This window comes from Herpailurus yagouaroundi, unplaced genomic scaffold, assembly GCF_014898765.1.
Source record: "Herpailurus yagouaroundi ecotype Mexico unplaced genomic scaffold, PumYag 183, whole genome shotgun sequence".
Lineage (NCBI taxonomy): Eukaryota > Metazoa > Chordata > Mammalia > Carnivora > Felidae > Herpailurus > Herpailurus yagouaroundi.
In genome coordinates, this window is record NW_024412414.1 from 1,885,365 (window position 1) to 1,901,447 (window position 16,083).

General features: G+C 37.9%; 1 protein-coding gene and 1 non-coding gene across 5 annotated transcripts in view; one reads left to right on the forward strand and one right to left on the reverse strand.

Annotated features, from left to right (window-relative positions):
- The window catches only part of TMCC1 (transmembrane and coiled-coil domain family 1), a 249,274-nt gene that overhangs the window by 71,236 nt on the left and 161,955 nt on the right, over nt 1-16,083 (forward strand). The gene's annotated exons all lie outside the window — the stretch shown is intronic.
- On the reverse strand, nt 8,774-8,877 carry LOC121041401 (U6 spliceosomal RNA). The gene has a single exon (XR_005795721.1). It is a non-coding gene; the product is annotated as a U6 spliceosomal RNA (small nuclear RNA).

A 16,083-nucleotide genomic window follows, 5' to 3' on the forward strand; every position in this document is an offset into this window, starting at 1 on the left:
AGATGGGTGAGGAACAATACTTGGAACAATTCCTAGAATTTGATTTACGTGGATTAAATTTATGTTGTATGATTTAAATGTTAATACTTTTTGCATTGTTAAAAAATTCAACTGAGTAAAATTAAAGTTCTTGCTGCCTTTATTCAGCAATTCAGTGACTTGGGCAACATCTAGTGTGTGACAAATAGAAAGGAGCTCTAAAGAGCTGTACAAAGTGAAAGATTTTATATTTATAGACAGAAAGGAACAGAAACAAGGAAGTTATACTAGGCAAAAAAGCAAATTGATTACATTACTTTTCCTTAGGGGGTGGCAGGGGGTCATCAGGCAGATTACCTGACTAATACTGATCAGGTAATTCCTGATTGGTTGGTTTATGAGTCCCTTTCTGGGAGAGGTAAAACTGTAATTAGATTCTCAGTTGGGTAATGTGGGGCTTAGCATAAGTGACTCCCTTTTGGGCCAGTTATCTTGTTTTTAATAAACTTAGATGCTTGTATGTGGCTTTTAGAATAGTCGTGTCAATTGCCTAGTCTAAGGTATAGTTTCAGGTAACCTTTTCTCCCCAAGTGTATTTGTCCACTTTCTCAAATTCAACTTATGTACGTACATGACTCAGACAAATTTCTGAATATGAAAATTGAAGTTATTTTTCATTAAGTGGGTCATTTCTTTGTAATAAAGCCTTTTTATTTCACCAGTACAGCTATCTCTTAAGTACCCCTGAGTTGGAGATTAGCACTTTGAGAGAAACGAGTTATAAATTGTGTTATAGCCTTATTCTCAAAGACCTTACAGTCTTGGGGTGGCAAGATTTACATAAGTGGCAATTAAAGAAGCAGGGTGATGTGGTGTAATCAAGTCCAGAAGTCAGAGGCCTGTGGTTTTAGATTCTAAGAATGTCTTATTGCTCTTATTAAATATCAGTGTGACCTTAAACAAATTAAACTCCATAGGTTTCATTTTCTTCATTTTTCACATGAGGTCATTGTACTGAGTAATATTTATTGTTACTTCTAATTTGAAAATGCCACAAGTTAAACTTGGGCTTCCCAGTCTTTTTCATGACACACATAGAAAATATAAACATCTGTCCAGCACACCGGGGTAAAGTGATGACATGTTCATAGCCAGGGTAGTTGATCTAGTCACTCTAGGTTCTGCTGGCCCACCTGGAGGTCTGAGGGTGATCAATATCTACAGCATACTTACAACTCATCTTTGTGGCTAAAATCGTTAATAAGAGAACAAAGTATAATCAGTTGTTACTGAGTTAAGGGCGGTAGAAGTTCAGAGAAGGGAGAGCTAAGTATGGGGTCCTGTTATTGACAGGGGCTTTATAGAGCGTGTGCTCCTTGGAGGATGTCTTAGGAGTATGAGGCACAGTAAGGGTAAATCTTCATCCTAAGACAACACGATACATGCAGATTTCAAGTTTCAAAATAGCTCAGATGTGCTTTAAAGAAGAAGGGGAAAAGAATAAAACCAAACCCCAATTGTGAGTCTCTAGAGAGCTAGGACCATGTATTAGTTATCTTTATTTCCCACATAGAACCCTAGGGCCTAACCAGTATGGGGACTGGTAAAACATTTAGAGGAAGTAATGAGAGATAAGATTGGAAGAGTGCACGATTATGTGTAGCTGATTTTTAAAATGTCAGTTTGGGGGGAGAGAGCTTTGATTTAGCATTATAAATGTGAAACTAAATAATTCTAATGATGTGATTAGAAGCAGGAAGCCCTCACTATAGATTTTTGAAAGGAGGTTTGCATGTTGAAAATGTATATTTAAAAAAAAAATTTTTTTTTTTACATTTATTATTTTTGAGAGACAGAGCGCAAGCAGGGGAGGGGCAGAGAGAGAGGGAGACACAGAATCCGAAGTAGGCTTCAGGCTCCGAGCTGTCAGCACAGAACCCAACGCGGGGCTCCAACCCACGAACCATGAGATCATGACCTGAGCTGAAGTCGGATGCTTAACCGACTGAGCCACCCAGCCACCCCGAAAATGTATATTTTTTAATAGTTATGTTCAAGATGGAATAAGGAAAAAAAAAATAGCTAAGGTATCAGAACTCAGTGGAGCTGAGCTACTGTCATGTAGCGTAAGCATTTACCAACAACATTTAATGATTTATTTCTATGGGAAAAGTCACTTTGAGTTTCATTGTTAGAAATGGTTTGTAGATTCCCAGACTGGCCCCAAAATTCCATTCCTACAAAATCTAGGTGAAATATTATACCCTATTTCACAATTACAGTGGTAACTAAATAGTGAAAAAATACTAATAGTGCTATTTAAATACACTTTATTTTATAAAACAGTAACAATAAATGATAATATAAATTATTAATATATAACAAATTATATATATAATTCTGAGAAAAGAGTAAGCTTAATTAAAGAGGAATGAGAAGGTAGATGCAAACTTAGGAAGCTTATGAAGGGAAAGTCTGAAGCTAGCATCCCAGTTCTCTGTTAAGGTTAATATCACTTCAGAGCTCACTGTATCATTTTCCTCTTTATGGGTGAATTTAGAAAAAGCGTATACCTAGGGTGCCTGGGTGGCTCAGTTAAGTGTCCGACTTCGGCCCAGGTCATGATCTCATGGTTCGTGAGTTCGAGCCCCGCGTCAGGCTCTGGGCTGACAGCTCAGAGCCTGGAGCCTGCTCCAGATTCTGTGTCTCCCTCTCTCTCTCTCTGCCCCTCCCTAGCGCATGCGCACGCGCGTTCTCTCTCTCTCTGTCAAAAATAAACGTTAAAAAAAGTTTTAAAAAATATACCTTTATTAGGCTGCTGTTAGGGAAGTTTTGTGGGTTATTTACAGTATTGTATGGGCAGAGAGGAGAATTTTTTTGTAATGCCTGGCTCGATCTGGGAAATAGAGAAAAGAGGAAAGGGTTGGGCAAGCAGGCAGCATAGAAGGGGGAAGTAGGGTTACTCTTCCTGGTAATTCCCTCTCTTTGGTGGCTAAGAGCCCAAGTATTGGGAGGATTTCACACTGAAAAGGCTAAGCCAACTTGATAGAATCATGGTTTCCAGGTTTACGTATGGATTTTCCATGCAACAGAATTGGATCGCTGTGGACAAAGGACAAGGGAAAGGCATTGCCTTGTCACCTTTCCTCTGTACTGGAGGCCCCATGTAGCACTGCCCCAGCTGCTTTCTTTGTCTCCAGGCTGGCACCTCAGGAGCAGAAAGAGCTTTAGAATGCTGTCCCTCTTGGCCCATATTTCCACAGGTGGAATGGGGACAGAGACTGCCCAAAGGACTTCCCAACCAAGGCCATCTCTGGAAGAGGCACAGAGAGCTCAGTGCCTGCTGCTGTCTGGAGTTCATCTTTGAATTAGCTCACCCATTCTTTCTCATTCCCAATCTCATTCTTAAAGTTATTAAAATATTAATATAGATTTAGAGCTTGTGTATTTAGAGCAGGGTATATAAGTAAGGGATTCTGCCTCCTTGGTAAATCACAGCAGGATATCATCCAGCTGTGTTCATATGAAAGGGAGATTTCTAAGATTGAATTAGTTGAGTAAAACCTGAAAGGAGTAGTATTCTCCCAGAGGGGAAGGAATGAGGTGGTGGGAGGAGTAGTTCTTATTACTGACCACCAGGTGGTGCCCCTAGGCCAGGATCAGTAGGTGGAGATGAGGGGATAACTGTCCTACTGACAGGGTGTTAATAAATACAGCATGACTTGAGAAGTAACAGGAGATCATTACGATATGAGCTAGATTGAGTATAGTGACTGTGATATAGTAGTAGGTGCTCTTTGTAAATATTGAACTGAAATGATAATTGTGGAAATGGAATAGATAATAGAAGAGTAGGTAGGATTTAATGACGGCTAGAAAAAAATTAATGGCAAACAAAATTTAAAACCTGAAGATTTGTTTGGGAGAAGTTGTAAGACAGTGCCCATTTTCCCACAAAGCAGCTGAAAAATTAGAATTTTTTTCTTTTTTAATCCAAGATTTTATTTAAATTCAAGTTACTAGTTAACATATAGTTTAGCATTGGTTTCAGGGGTAGAATTCAGTGATTCTGGAAAATTACAGTTTTTGCTGAACACCAATTGATATTGCTGTTTTCTATGTATTTAGTATCATGCAAAGGGAATATTTTATTTCCTGTCAAGGGAATACTATGAGCTTGGAAAAGTGGGGTTAAATCAGAGATGGAGATGTATTTGGCTTTTGAGTTGTTTTCTGTTAAAGATACTTTACAGAGCATAACTTAGTTGCCAAAATAAAGAACTTTTAGATTTATTAACCCTCATTTAGAGTTTAAAATGTGTATGTTTCCTTTATTATAGTATTTTATGTAGTGGCCCAAAAGATGTTTTGATTATCCATAGTGATCTTAGGTTGACATTTAATATGGTTGTCATAAGAATGAAGGTACAGGTAAGGTGTTCTTGAACTTAGTAAATTTGATTTTGCAAAGTTATCATCATAGGGTCCCTTCTAAAAGTTTTTTTGTTCATTTGTTTTAATCTGAGTTACATTCCTATGTTTGGAACAGCAGCTTTTGTGATGAAGGCTCAACATAATACAAAGTTGTGTTCACTCTTTAAGTTAAATCTAACCTCTTTTGCCTTTACATTACAAAATAATTAGACCTTTAAAGGAATATGTGACCTCACTTCTGCTTTTCCTTTTTATTCATGAGGCAATATAGCCTTGAATGTTAGTTGTGAGGGAACAGAAATTTGGCATCTAAAATCCACTACTCTTTTTGTTTGAATTGTTGAACTGTCTTCCCTTGTGACTATTAGCTCTCAAAGACTCATAGGTAGGTAAGTAGATAGAAGGACAGACCAGGATCATGAATTATATAAGGTAATCACTAGAACAGATTGGAGTTTTTTTTCAGAAGTCATAGCAATTGACTTATTTTGATGTTACATTGTTCTGACCTGTGATCTTGTGAGTCAGCGGGAGCAGACTATATTTCACTTTGGAGTTTTCATACTTTATATTTGCATTGATTTGTGTCTCTCATTTTATATATAGATGGACTTTGAAAATACCCTTTTCCTAAGTAGAATCATTTTAGATATATAAAAGATGTTTGATTTTAAAAATTAATCTTATGACAAGTCTCTTTGCAAAAAGAATTAGCAAGGATTTATTGGTTTAGATATTATAAAAATATTCATATCTGCTGCCAAAGATCAAGTCAAATATTTAATTAATTTGAAAGAGGGAGGAGGGGAGGGAGAGAGTACATGTGCATGAGTGGGGGAGAGGAGCCGAGGGAGAGAGAGGGGGAATCCCAAGCAAGCTCCAAGCTCAGCACAGAGCCTGACACAGGGCTCAATCTCACAATCCTGGGACCATGACCGGAGTTGAAATCAGGAGTTGGACACTCAACCAGCTGAGCCAGCCAGGCATTCTTCAAGTAAAATATTTATTAAGATCTGACAAATATATTTTATTTTATCATAGTAACATCTTACTGGGGTAAGGAGCCCTGACTCAGATTGCACAATTGTAGTACTGAGGAAGTTAAGAATTCAGAAACTTTGGGTTACAAAATGAGCCACTTGTGACACATTAATTTCCAGCCAATAGATCCCTCTCTGTTGCTAAGTGATTAGCAAGACTCATAGACTGCTAAGCTTTAGGGACAGTCCTAATCAAACTCCTCATTTTACAGTTCATTTTTACAGGTCTGAAGATCTTAAAACTTGCTTGAGGTTATACAGCTAATGAGTGATACCAGCTCCAGATCCCTGGATTCCTTCTGATTCTGTGTTTAGGGTTTTTGCCTTTTTATCCTGTTGATCATGTTAGAAAATTGAAGAATAACAGTTCTGTCAAGCAGGAGAAAGGAAAAGGTGAAAAGAAAGTTTTTTCTTTTTCAAGATATTGGTGACTAGATCAGCTTGTTTGAATGAGGGCAGAAATCTAAGAGGAGTGACAAAAACTGATTTCATTACTACCTTTTCGGTTTCTTTTTTTTTTTTTTTTAATGCTTATTTATTTATTTTGAGAAAGAGAGAGAGTGTGAACAGGGGGAGGGGCAGAGAGAGAAGAGAGAGAGACTCCCGAGCAGGCTCCGTTCTGTCATTGCGGAGCCTGACTCACACAGCCTCAATCTCAGGAACCTGGGAGATGTTTACCTGAGCTGAAATTAAGAGTCTGATGCTTAACCGACTGAACCACCCAAGCACCCCCTACCTGTTGGATTTCTTATGTTATTACTTTTAACGTTTATTTATTTTTGGGACAGAGAGAGACAGAGCATGAATGGGCGAGGGGCAGAGAGAGAGGGAGACACAGAATCGGAAACAGGCTCCAGGCTCTGAGCCATCAGCCCAGAGCCCGACGCGGGGCTCGAACTCACGGACCGCGAGATCCTGACCTGACTGAAGTCGGACGCTTAACCGACTGCGCCACCCAGGCGCCCCATGTTATTACTTTTAAATAATTCTTGTCTTCTTTTTCAGATGAGTAGCAATAGAAATAAAATTATAATGATTCCTTAGAGTTATCTTAATACTGTTCATCGTTAAAATATGAGCAGTGACATTCTGGATTCTCATATATCTAAAAATATATAAGAAAGTAGAGTAATTATTTACAGGGCCCTAAAATAAGGCCTTTTCTATTTACTGAGAAAACCAGTTAACCATACAGTCTCTATGGAGCTATTTCTGCATTGTGAGGTTGAGGGTAGGGTAGAAAAGAGAACTCATGATTGTAGTCTCACGTTAACCACAAAATAATGTTGGAGAATTATAGCTAAGAAAGGGGGATGAAGGTAAGAACCATCCCTCCATCATCTTTCTTATTGCTTTAAAATACCAAGAAACCTGCCCTGAGAATACTGAATTTCAGTGACTCATTCAGTGATTGAGAATCTTTTCCACATGGTTGTCCGTGATATTTGCAAGAATGTTTTGTGGAAATGAATTTGTTTTAATAGTATTATTTAGGATTGTACTCAGCTTATCAAGTATTTATACAAGACCTTTTTCGTGTATATAATGTAATTTATATTGCATGTCAGCTTTTTGAAGTAGGTCTGATCTCCTGGTTTTGTTTTGTTTTGTTTTGTTTTGTTTTCACAAATAAAGTAATTAGGGCTAGGCAAAATTTCAAACTTGCCTAAGACCAGAGAGCTAGTACATGGCTAAGTCTAATTTTTTTGCTCATTTGATTATAGCACATATGGCTCAATAGTTTACGTTTTCATCATGTACTTAATGTGAGCAGTGTAATATAAAGGCAGAGGGTATAGAAGATCTTAGAAGGACCTAGACTGCCAAAAAGTTGGTTAACCTTCCAAGTCTTTGGAAGATCCATCTAAGGAGACTAATTTTCCTAAAACACCTAAGGGGAAAAAAAAACAAAAAATCAATTGGTCTTAGAAATCTAAAGTAATATTTGAAGCTTGATAATTAACTCTTATAGTAGAAATGAATAAAGTAGAAATTTAGATAGAAGAATAGAAGTTTCCCATTACTTTCCATATCCACTGTCAAAAGGCCACAGTGAAATTGTTGTAATTCCAGAAGTCACCACCTCCAGTCTAACCTCTGAACAGTACCTGAAAGTAGGAAATGCAAGGTTATTTATTTATCTTTGCTTCAGGTAAGCTAACTGGCAGATAATGTGACAGTAGCAATGATTCTTTTTAATTCTGTGTTTTTGGTGTTGCTTCTCCTGCCAAGTTGCTACAACTATCTGAGGGGTAAGACAAGAATTCTGGAGCATTGTACGAAAGAAAGTTCCACTTATCTTTTTGAACCTTTCATTAACACAATATCTTAGGTTGGAAGGGACTTCTATAGTCATTTTATTCATCTCTGTAACATTCTTCCCAAGTGGTTATCTGGCTTCTCAAAATCTCCCAAAGAAGCCCATTCTACCAGGCATGCCTCTGTTAGACAAATCTAACATAGTAAACTGGAATCTGTATTAAATTGCATTGCTTCAGTTAGAGCCAGTCACAGTATGTAATGCCTCTGCAGGCATGAATTTCTTTCATAATGTGTGTTTCTGAATAATCCCTTCTCTAGGCTAATAATCTCTAGTCTTTGGGATATTTTTTTTCTTTCTTTTTTAAATGCTTATTTATTTATTTTGCGGGGGACGGGGGGGTGGCAAGAATCCTGAGCAGGCTCCATGCTGTCAGTGCAGAGCCCAACATGGGACTCAAACTCATGAACCCAGAGATCATGACCTGAGCCGAAATCAAGAGTCGGACTCTTAACCTAATGAGCCATGCAGGCTCTCTTTCTATTTCTTAATTCAACAAATATTTATTGAATTCTAAATGCTAGAATGCTAGCATTCTAAATGCTAGAATGCTAGCATTCTAAATGCTAGAATGCAATAATGAATCTTTACTATAAACACTGTACTGTGAAATATTACTGTCTCTGTTTTATAAGTGAGGAAAACAGAAGATTGAGGTTGAAGTGACTTACCAAGTTCACACAATTGGTTAGAAATTTACTGGATGTCAGAACCATGCGTAGCTCCAAAAGTCATGCTTTGACCACTACTCTGTTGTTGTGGGTCTTGGCAAGAATAATCACATATAAGCCTAGAGTAGATAAGTTCAAGAAGAAGGTTGGCCTAAAAGAATGGCTTAAAAGTACTTCCTAGGTATGAGATTATGGGGATTCTTGGGATGCTAGATGAATTTGGAGTCTTCCTGGGCTCCATTGGAAAACTACACATCAAGTAAATTCTTGACAGTCACAGATATAAATTTGTGGTTTCAGCAATTCACTAAGGACCTCAGAGGTCCATGACAAATAGGGAATGCTTCACAAATTTCAATGTCATCCTTGTGCATGGGCCATGCTAATCACTTGTATTGTTCCACTTTTGTATATATGCTGCTGAAGCAAGCATGGGGCTGTTCTTGCACATCATAATTTGGAATATTTAGTCATATTGGTCCATCAGCTCTTGATTATTCCAGTTCTTCTGTATTCTTCTTAAATGGTGGTGTGCAGAACACAATATCCAGATATGTATTTAGCAGGGACTAGAGCTGAGCTATCACTTCCCTAATTCTAAGGTGCTGTTCTGTTCTTTCAATGTACACAACTCCATTTTGAAATTGTTTTTCCTTTTTACAATGTGACTTTTTTTCATAACTTTAATTTTCATTTGGTGAAATTGATAGAATTTAATTCAGCACAATTGAAATTTTTATAGATAGTGCTTTAAAAATACAGATGCTTAGTAATTTTGAGAATGTTAGAAAAGAACACTTTTTTGAAAAACTTATCTGTTTCTAAAATATTTGCTTTTAAGAGTAAAATGCTTTCAAATTATATCTTCTTTTAATACAGTATTAAGGGTGAGAATGTCACTTAATATTTCCTACCTTCAGCACCTAATTTTTCTTATTTTATATTTGTAGTATTATTTAATGTATGGCTGTATTTTTGTGACATTTTTAAAAATCCAGTCATTTATTATACTTAGATCTTCAGGTACATTTGTTTTTTAATCAGTGCTCAGTTCTTTTTCATAAGGTGTTTTCTTTAATGTCTGGTGATACTTGAAATCCAAAGAGGTTTTGTCTTAAAAAAAAAAAAAAAAAAAAAGAATTTCTAGCTCGAAATTCAGCTTACTAAGGTAAAAGAAGTCTCTGGGATTGCAATAAATTATCTCCCAGGAAATCAGATGTGATGACAGAGGAGTGGTCTGGGTCTGTAGGGGCCTAAGAAGAAAAAGTTATTGTAGTTGTTGTTAGCCATTTATTTCTTTTTAGGATGGTAAGATAGAAAATGTTGTTTCTCTAGCATATTTGTGTTATGATGTTTCTATACTTCACATAGATTAAAAAAATTAAAATTTTTTTAATGTTTGTTTATTTTAGAGAGAGAGAGAGAGAGTGCAAACAGGGGAGGGGCAGACAGAGAGAGGGAGACACCAGGCTCTCAGCTGTCAGCACGGAGCCTGACGCAGAGCTCAAACCCACTAACTGTGAGATCATGACCTGAGCCGAAGTTGGACGGATGCTCAACTGACTGAGCCACCGAGGTGCCCCTAAAAAAAATTTTTTTTTGTATTTATTTTTGAGAGAGAGGGACAAGGCGAGCAGGGAGGGACAGAGAGAGAGGGAAACACAGAAGGCTCCAGAGCTTGCCACAGGGCTTGATCCCACAGACTGCAAGATCATGACCTGAGCTGAAGTAGGCACTTAACCGACTGAGCCACCCAGGTGCCCCTATATTTTTTAAAAGTAGTATTAGCACTTTCATTGAGGCTGTTAGAAAAATTTCATTCTACAGTGCAGAGTTGCAATCTTGAAAGCAATATTTGACATTTGAATATTGCTTTCCTGGTTTGGATGTGAATTTTTTTAGTTGGAGAGAAATTCTCATATTTGATTTCTGAGCCAGAGTCTTAATGAGATGTTGACAATTTAATTTGAACATAAATCTTTTTAGCAAGTATCAGTAGCAGGGAATTAATTAATTTCCTGGCTTACTTGAGAAAGATGTCACTAGAAAGCTTTATTTATGATTTCTAAAGGCCCTCTGCTGATACCTTCTGGTATTGCTGAAAGTATGTTAGTTGAAATAACATGCCAATTGTTCTGCATTACACCAATGCTTCTTACTGCCTGCAGTGTGTTTTAAACATGGTTTTCTTGGTTATTCCTAATATAATTCCACCGTCTTATTTTTAATTACCAGCCAGGTTATGGGACTAATTCTTTTGTTTTTATTGAAGTATAATTGACATATGATATCCTGTTAGTTTTAGATGCACATCATAGAGGTTTGATATTTTCATACATAATGAAATGATCCCTATAATAAGTCTAGTTACCATCTGTCATCATGCAGAGTTACTATAATATTATTGGCTATATTCCCTATAGCCCTATAGAGGGGATTGTACCTCTTAATCCCCTTCATCTGGTTTGCCTACCCTCAACCCCTTCCCCTCTGGTAGCCTACAGTTTGTTTTCTGTATCTGTGAACCAGTTGCTGTTTTGTTTGTTTTGTTTTTTAGATTCTACATAGAATTAAAATCATATGGTATTTGTCTTTCTGTCAGTCTTATTTCACTTAGCATAATATCCACTGGGTCTATTCGTGTTGGTGCAAATGGTAATTCCACGACCTAATGTTAAAAAAAAATAATAAAAGAAAGGCCATTAACTGTCAAGAGTAGTGAGTGGCTTCCAAATTATTTTGCCCACCCACACCTTTAGCATGTCTCCAATATTTTTATGTTTTAAATTGTACAAATAAAATTGTTTCTATAAATTACATACATCATATAATATAAAAATTAAATTAAAAGGATGAGATGGGGCGCCTGGGTGGCTCAGTTGGTTGAACGTCCTACTTTGGCTCAGGTCATGATCTCGCAGTCCGTGAGTTCGGGCCCCATGTCAGGCTCTGTGCTGACAGCTCAGGGCCTGGAGCCTGCTTAGAATTCTGGGTCTCCCTCTCTCTTTGCCCCTCCCCCATTCATGCTCTGTCTCTCTCTGTGTCAAAAATAAATAAATATTAACAAAATTTTTTTAAAAAATGATGAGATAAAAGTACAAACGGAAGTTACAATGTTTTCTTACCACAGTCCATTGGATTGTCTTGCATACATACTCAGGTGCATGTATATGAAAAGCATTTATTTATACCTTAGGAATGTGATGCTAACCATAATATAAGAACAGATTTTACAACAGAACTGTCAGTTTTGAGGTAGGTTGCCTGGGGAAGATCAGGCAAAAGCTGGAGAACCACACACACATCATGCATGTTGTAGGACATATCCATGACTCCAGTTGAGAGTTGGACTAAACAACCTCTGATACTCCTGAATTCTAGGACTATAGATAGGAATTCATAGGTGGAGCACTTACATTTAAAACACTGTAGGAAACTTAGGCTGTGAATCTGGAACAGGACTAAACAGGAAATTGTTCAACTTCTTCACCCAAACCTGCTCAGAACTTCTGCTGTCTTTAGAAATTTGGGGTGCCTGGGTGACTCAGTCGGTTGAGCGTCTGACTTTGGCTCAGGTCTTGATCTCACAGTTTGTGGATTTGAGCCCCATGTTGGGCTCTGTGCTGACAGCTCAGAGCCTGGAGCCTTCTTCGGATTCTGTGTCTCCCTCTCTCTCTGTCCCTCCCCTGCTCACGCTCTATCTCTCTCTCAAAAATAAATAAACATTAAAATTTTTTTTTTTAATTTGATGATTTCTGGGGGTGCTTGGGTGGCTCACTCAGTTAAGCTTCCAACTCTTGATTTTGGCTCAGGCCTTGATCTCATGATTTATGAGTGCCAAGCTCTGTCCTCATAGCTTGGAGCCTGGAGCCTGCTTGAGATTCTCTTTCTCCCTCTCTCTGCCCCTACCCCGCTCGTGCTCTCTCCATTTCTCTCTCTCTTTCTCTCTCTCGAAATAAATAAACTTAAAAAAATTTTTTTATGGTTTCTGCTTCACAAGCTATCTCCACATAGGAAAAAGTTTTAAGTTTTCTTGTAGTATCCTGACTATATAGGAGAATAAATCTGTAAGTAAGGAATTCCAACAATGAACTTTATCAAGAGTTTTACTCTGCTTTAGTATACCAAATAAAAGGAGAGAGGCAGGGAGAAAACATGAAAGCAAGTTAAGGATGAACCATTATTTTAAAGTGTATAGTATCACAGTCCCTCTAAAATCTGTAAGTTACTAAAATAAATCTGTAAGTACTGTTTCACTAAGAATAAGTAATTCTGGGGGCGCCTGGGTGGCTCAGTCGGTTAGGCGTCCAAATTCAGCTCAGGTCATGATCTCACGGTTCGTGAGTTTGAGCCCTGTGTCTGGCTCTGGGCTGACAGCTTGGAGCCTGGAGCCTGCTTTGGATTCTGTGTCTCCCTCTTTCTCTGACCCTTCCCCACTGTGCTCTGTCTCTCTCAAAAATAAGTAAACATTAAAAAAAAATTTTTTTTTTAAAGAATAATTTATTCTGCGATGTAATTGAGTAGCTTCACTTTTTTAAGCTCAAAATTGTATTGCCTTCAAAACAAAACTTTAGCATCCATCTGCCCTTTTTCTTTTTTCTTTATGGCGAGGGGATGGTTTTGTGAAATCCAGCTAGCAAAGATAAGCCAGCAATAAGCTTACAGCTTTTTCACTGTACTTGATTTGAGTATTGTGGATGTGACTATAGTGCTACAGAGCACCGACTTAAGTTTCTTTGTTGTGGTGGTGATTTTCTTCTTTCCTGGTTGATGTAATACCCTGTTCTGTGTCATTGCTCACAGAGAGGCAGAAGCCCTTGTGCTTCAATGCATCTAAGAGTGTCTAGCATCATTAGAACTTGAGATTTTTCTTTTAATTTCTAATCCTGCATTTGTTGAGAAGATTTCCATCTTAGTAGTACTTTTTTTTTTTATAAAAAAAATTTTTTTTCAACGTTTATTTATTTTTGGGACAGAGAGAGACAGAGCATGAACGGGGGAGGGGCAGAGACAGAGGGAGACACAGAATCGGAAACAGGCTCCAGGCTCTGAGCCATCAGCCCAGAGCCTGACATGGGGCTCGAACTCACGGACCGTGAGATAGTGACCTGGCTGAAGTTGGACGCTTAACCGACTGCACCACCCAGGCGCCCCGCACTTTTTTTTTTAAAGTATAAAAGACACAAAATGAAAGGCCATTGGATGGCCTGTGGGATGTTCTTTGGGAGATGTTTTCTACAATTTTAGTGAAATAGAAGCTTATTAGAATATGATACAATCTTAGGGAGCATACACTTGGTTTATTAATAAAAGCCTCATATGTTAAGCAGCTATGCAAATACACAAATAACCACCATCTTTTAGTGTAGAAGTAGAATATCTTAAACATTGTTTTCTGGCTTTAGCTCACTGGAGGTTTTCCAACAACATTTAACTTGTTTTCAAACGATTGTAGATTGTGCAGGACACAACTATACATTCTTCTGGGTTAAAGAACAGTGTCTACGTTTTATACTGCTTGGAACTGTTGTCTGCTACAAAAATGCAGAACAGCTGAAGAAAACAATCTACCCATTTTGTTATTGCAACTGATTGTTTATTAGTGGAAATATTTCTTTGATAAATTTCTTTCCATTTTCCATATTCCTTGGGTGTCACAAATTGTCTTTACAAGATTTGTGATGAGTTATACCAAACATTGAATCAAATTAAGTTTAAACAGATAAATACTCGTGAGGTTAATATATTCTTCTTAGGAATGTTCCTCCAGAGGGCCTTTGCAAATAAGGTGATCTTGCTTGAGTTTCTTGGTAGAAAGATGGAATCCAGGCTATTTTCTGTTGTTAGAAGTTTAGCTTTGTGAGAATGGGAATAAAGGTTTTATGATCTGATTATAGCTCAGGAGAATTTAGGCCATAGTATAAATTACCTGCCTTCGGTCTACATACTGGTTTGGGATGTATATTCTTTTTTTAAAAATTTTTTTCCTCCTACTTCTATGTCATTATCTTTTGTTGCATTTGGCTGCAGAGATTTTTGGATTGGTACAGAAATCCAAGACAAGCTTGACTTTTGCTTCTTGTTTTCATCATTATAAGGATTTGTAGTTCTAGTATTTTACTAAATAAAATCAATTGAATAAACAGTTTTCTTATTTAGATGAGTCACACTTTGTCACATACAGACTAAGTTTACCAAATATGCAGTTTAACCAAATAGTTATTTTTTCCTTTTTAAGTGGGATTTACCTAATAATTAGGTTTAAAAAAAATAGCTGCCATTGAAACTGGCAAAAAGAAAAAAAAATCTTTGCAAAAGCAATTGATGTTTTATATAAAGAAAAGACACTCCTGTATGTCTCTTCTTTACTATAGTACACAGTACACTTCACTTCTGATTAACAGATGTGTGGGTTTTTTCCCCTCACACCAAGCACTTCTCTGCAGTATCTGCTGGGTGTCCTACAGTTTAATGCAATAATGACCCTATCTGAGAAGATAGCTTCATATCCCACAGTTTAAGGGCATAGACCCACAAGACTGCTTCCCCTCCCTGTTTAGCTGCCACTGGCAAGTCCAGGTTTTGACCAGCTGACTACAGATCAAATGATCCCACCACCTACTCCTTGGGTTCCATAAACTTGCTAGAGTGGCTTGGAGAACTCATGAAAATATTTTACTTACTGTATTAGAGGTTTATTATAAAAGGGTGTAACTCCAGAACGGCCAAGAGATGCAAAGGGCAGTTATGTGTGAAGAGGGGCAGAGCTTCCGTGCCTTCTGGGTGTGTCACTCTCCCAGGACTTCCCATGTGTTCACCAACCTAGAAATTCTCAGAACCCCATGGGTTAGGGATTTTTGTGGAAGCTTGATTATATAGATATGGTTGATCAGATCACAATCTCCAAGCCCTCCTTACTCCTTGGAGATGAGGGAGTGTGGGGCTGAAAGTTCCAAGTCTGAGCACATGGTTGGTTCCTCTGGCAACCAGCTCCCATCCTAAGTTAAGTGGAGGCATTCCACAAGACACCTCCTTAACATAAAATCAGGTATGGTTGATGGGCGCCTGGCTGGCTCAGTTGGTTATGCATCTGACTCTTGATTTCTGCTCAGGTCATCATCTCACTATGGGTTCGAGTCCCATGTTGGGCTCCACGCTGACAGCGCAGAGCCTGCTTGGGATTCTCTCTCCCCTCTCTCTCTGCCCCTCCCGAGTTCGTTCGTTCTCTCTCTCTCTCTCTCTCTCTCTCTCTCTCTCTCTCAAAAATAAACTTAAAAAAAAAAATCAGATGTGGTTGAACAGGGTGAGGAGGTTGTTATGAGTAATACAACACTCATTTCACCTTTATGCTCTGAAGCTATTTCAGGATCTAAGGACAAAAGACCGAATATTATAACAAAAGATGCTCCCTTTGCTGTTAATATGCAGGAAATTCCAAGAGTTTTGGGATCTATTAGCCAAGAACTGTGGATAGAAGACCACAAAATATTACAGATCACAATATCATGTGCTAAGTGTGAAAGTGTCAAAGCCATTCTTTTTGATTGAATGTTTTAAGTCTATTTTTCTTAAGGAAAAAGAGAGACTTTCTCTCTCCTTAAAGATTGGAACGCAGGGCGCCTGGGTGGCGCAGTCGGTT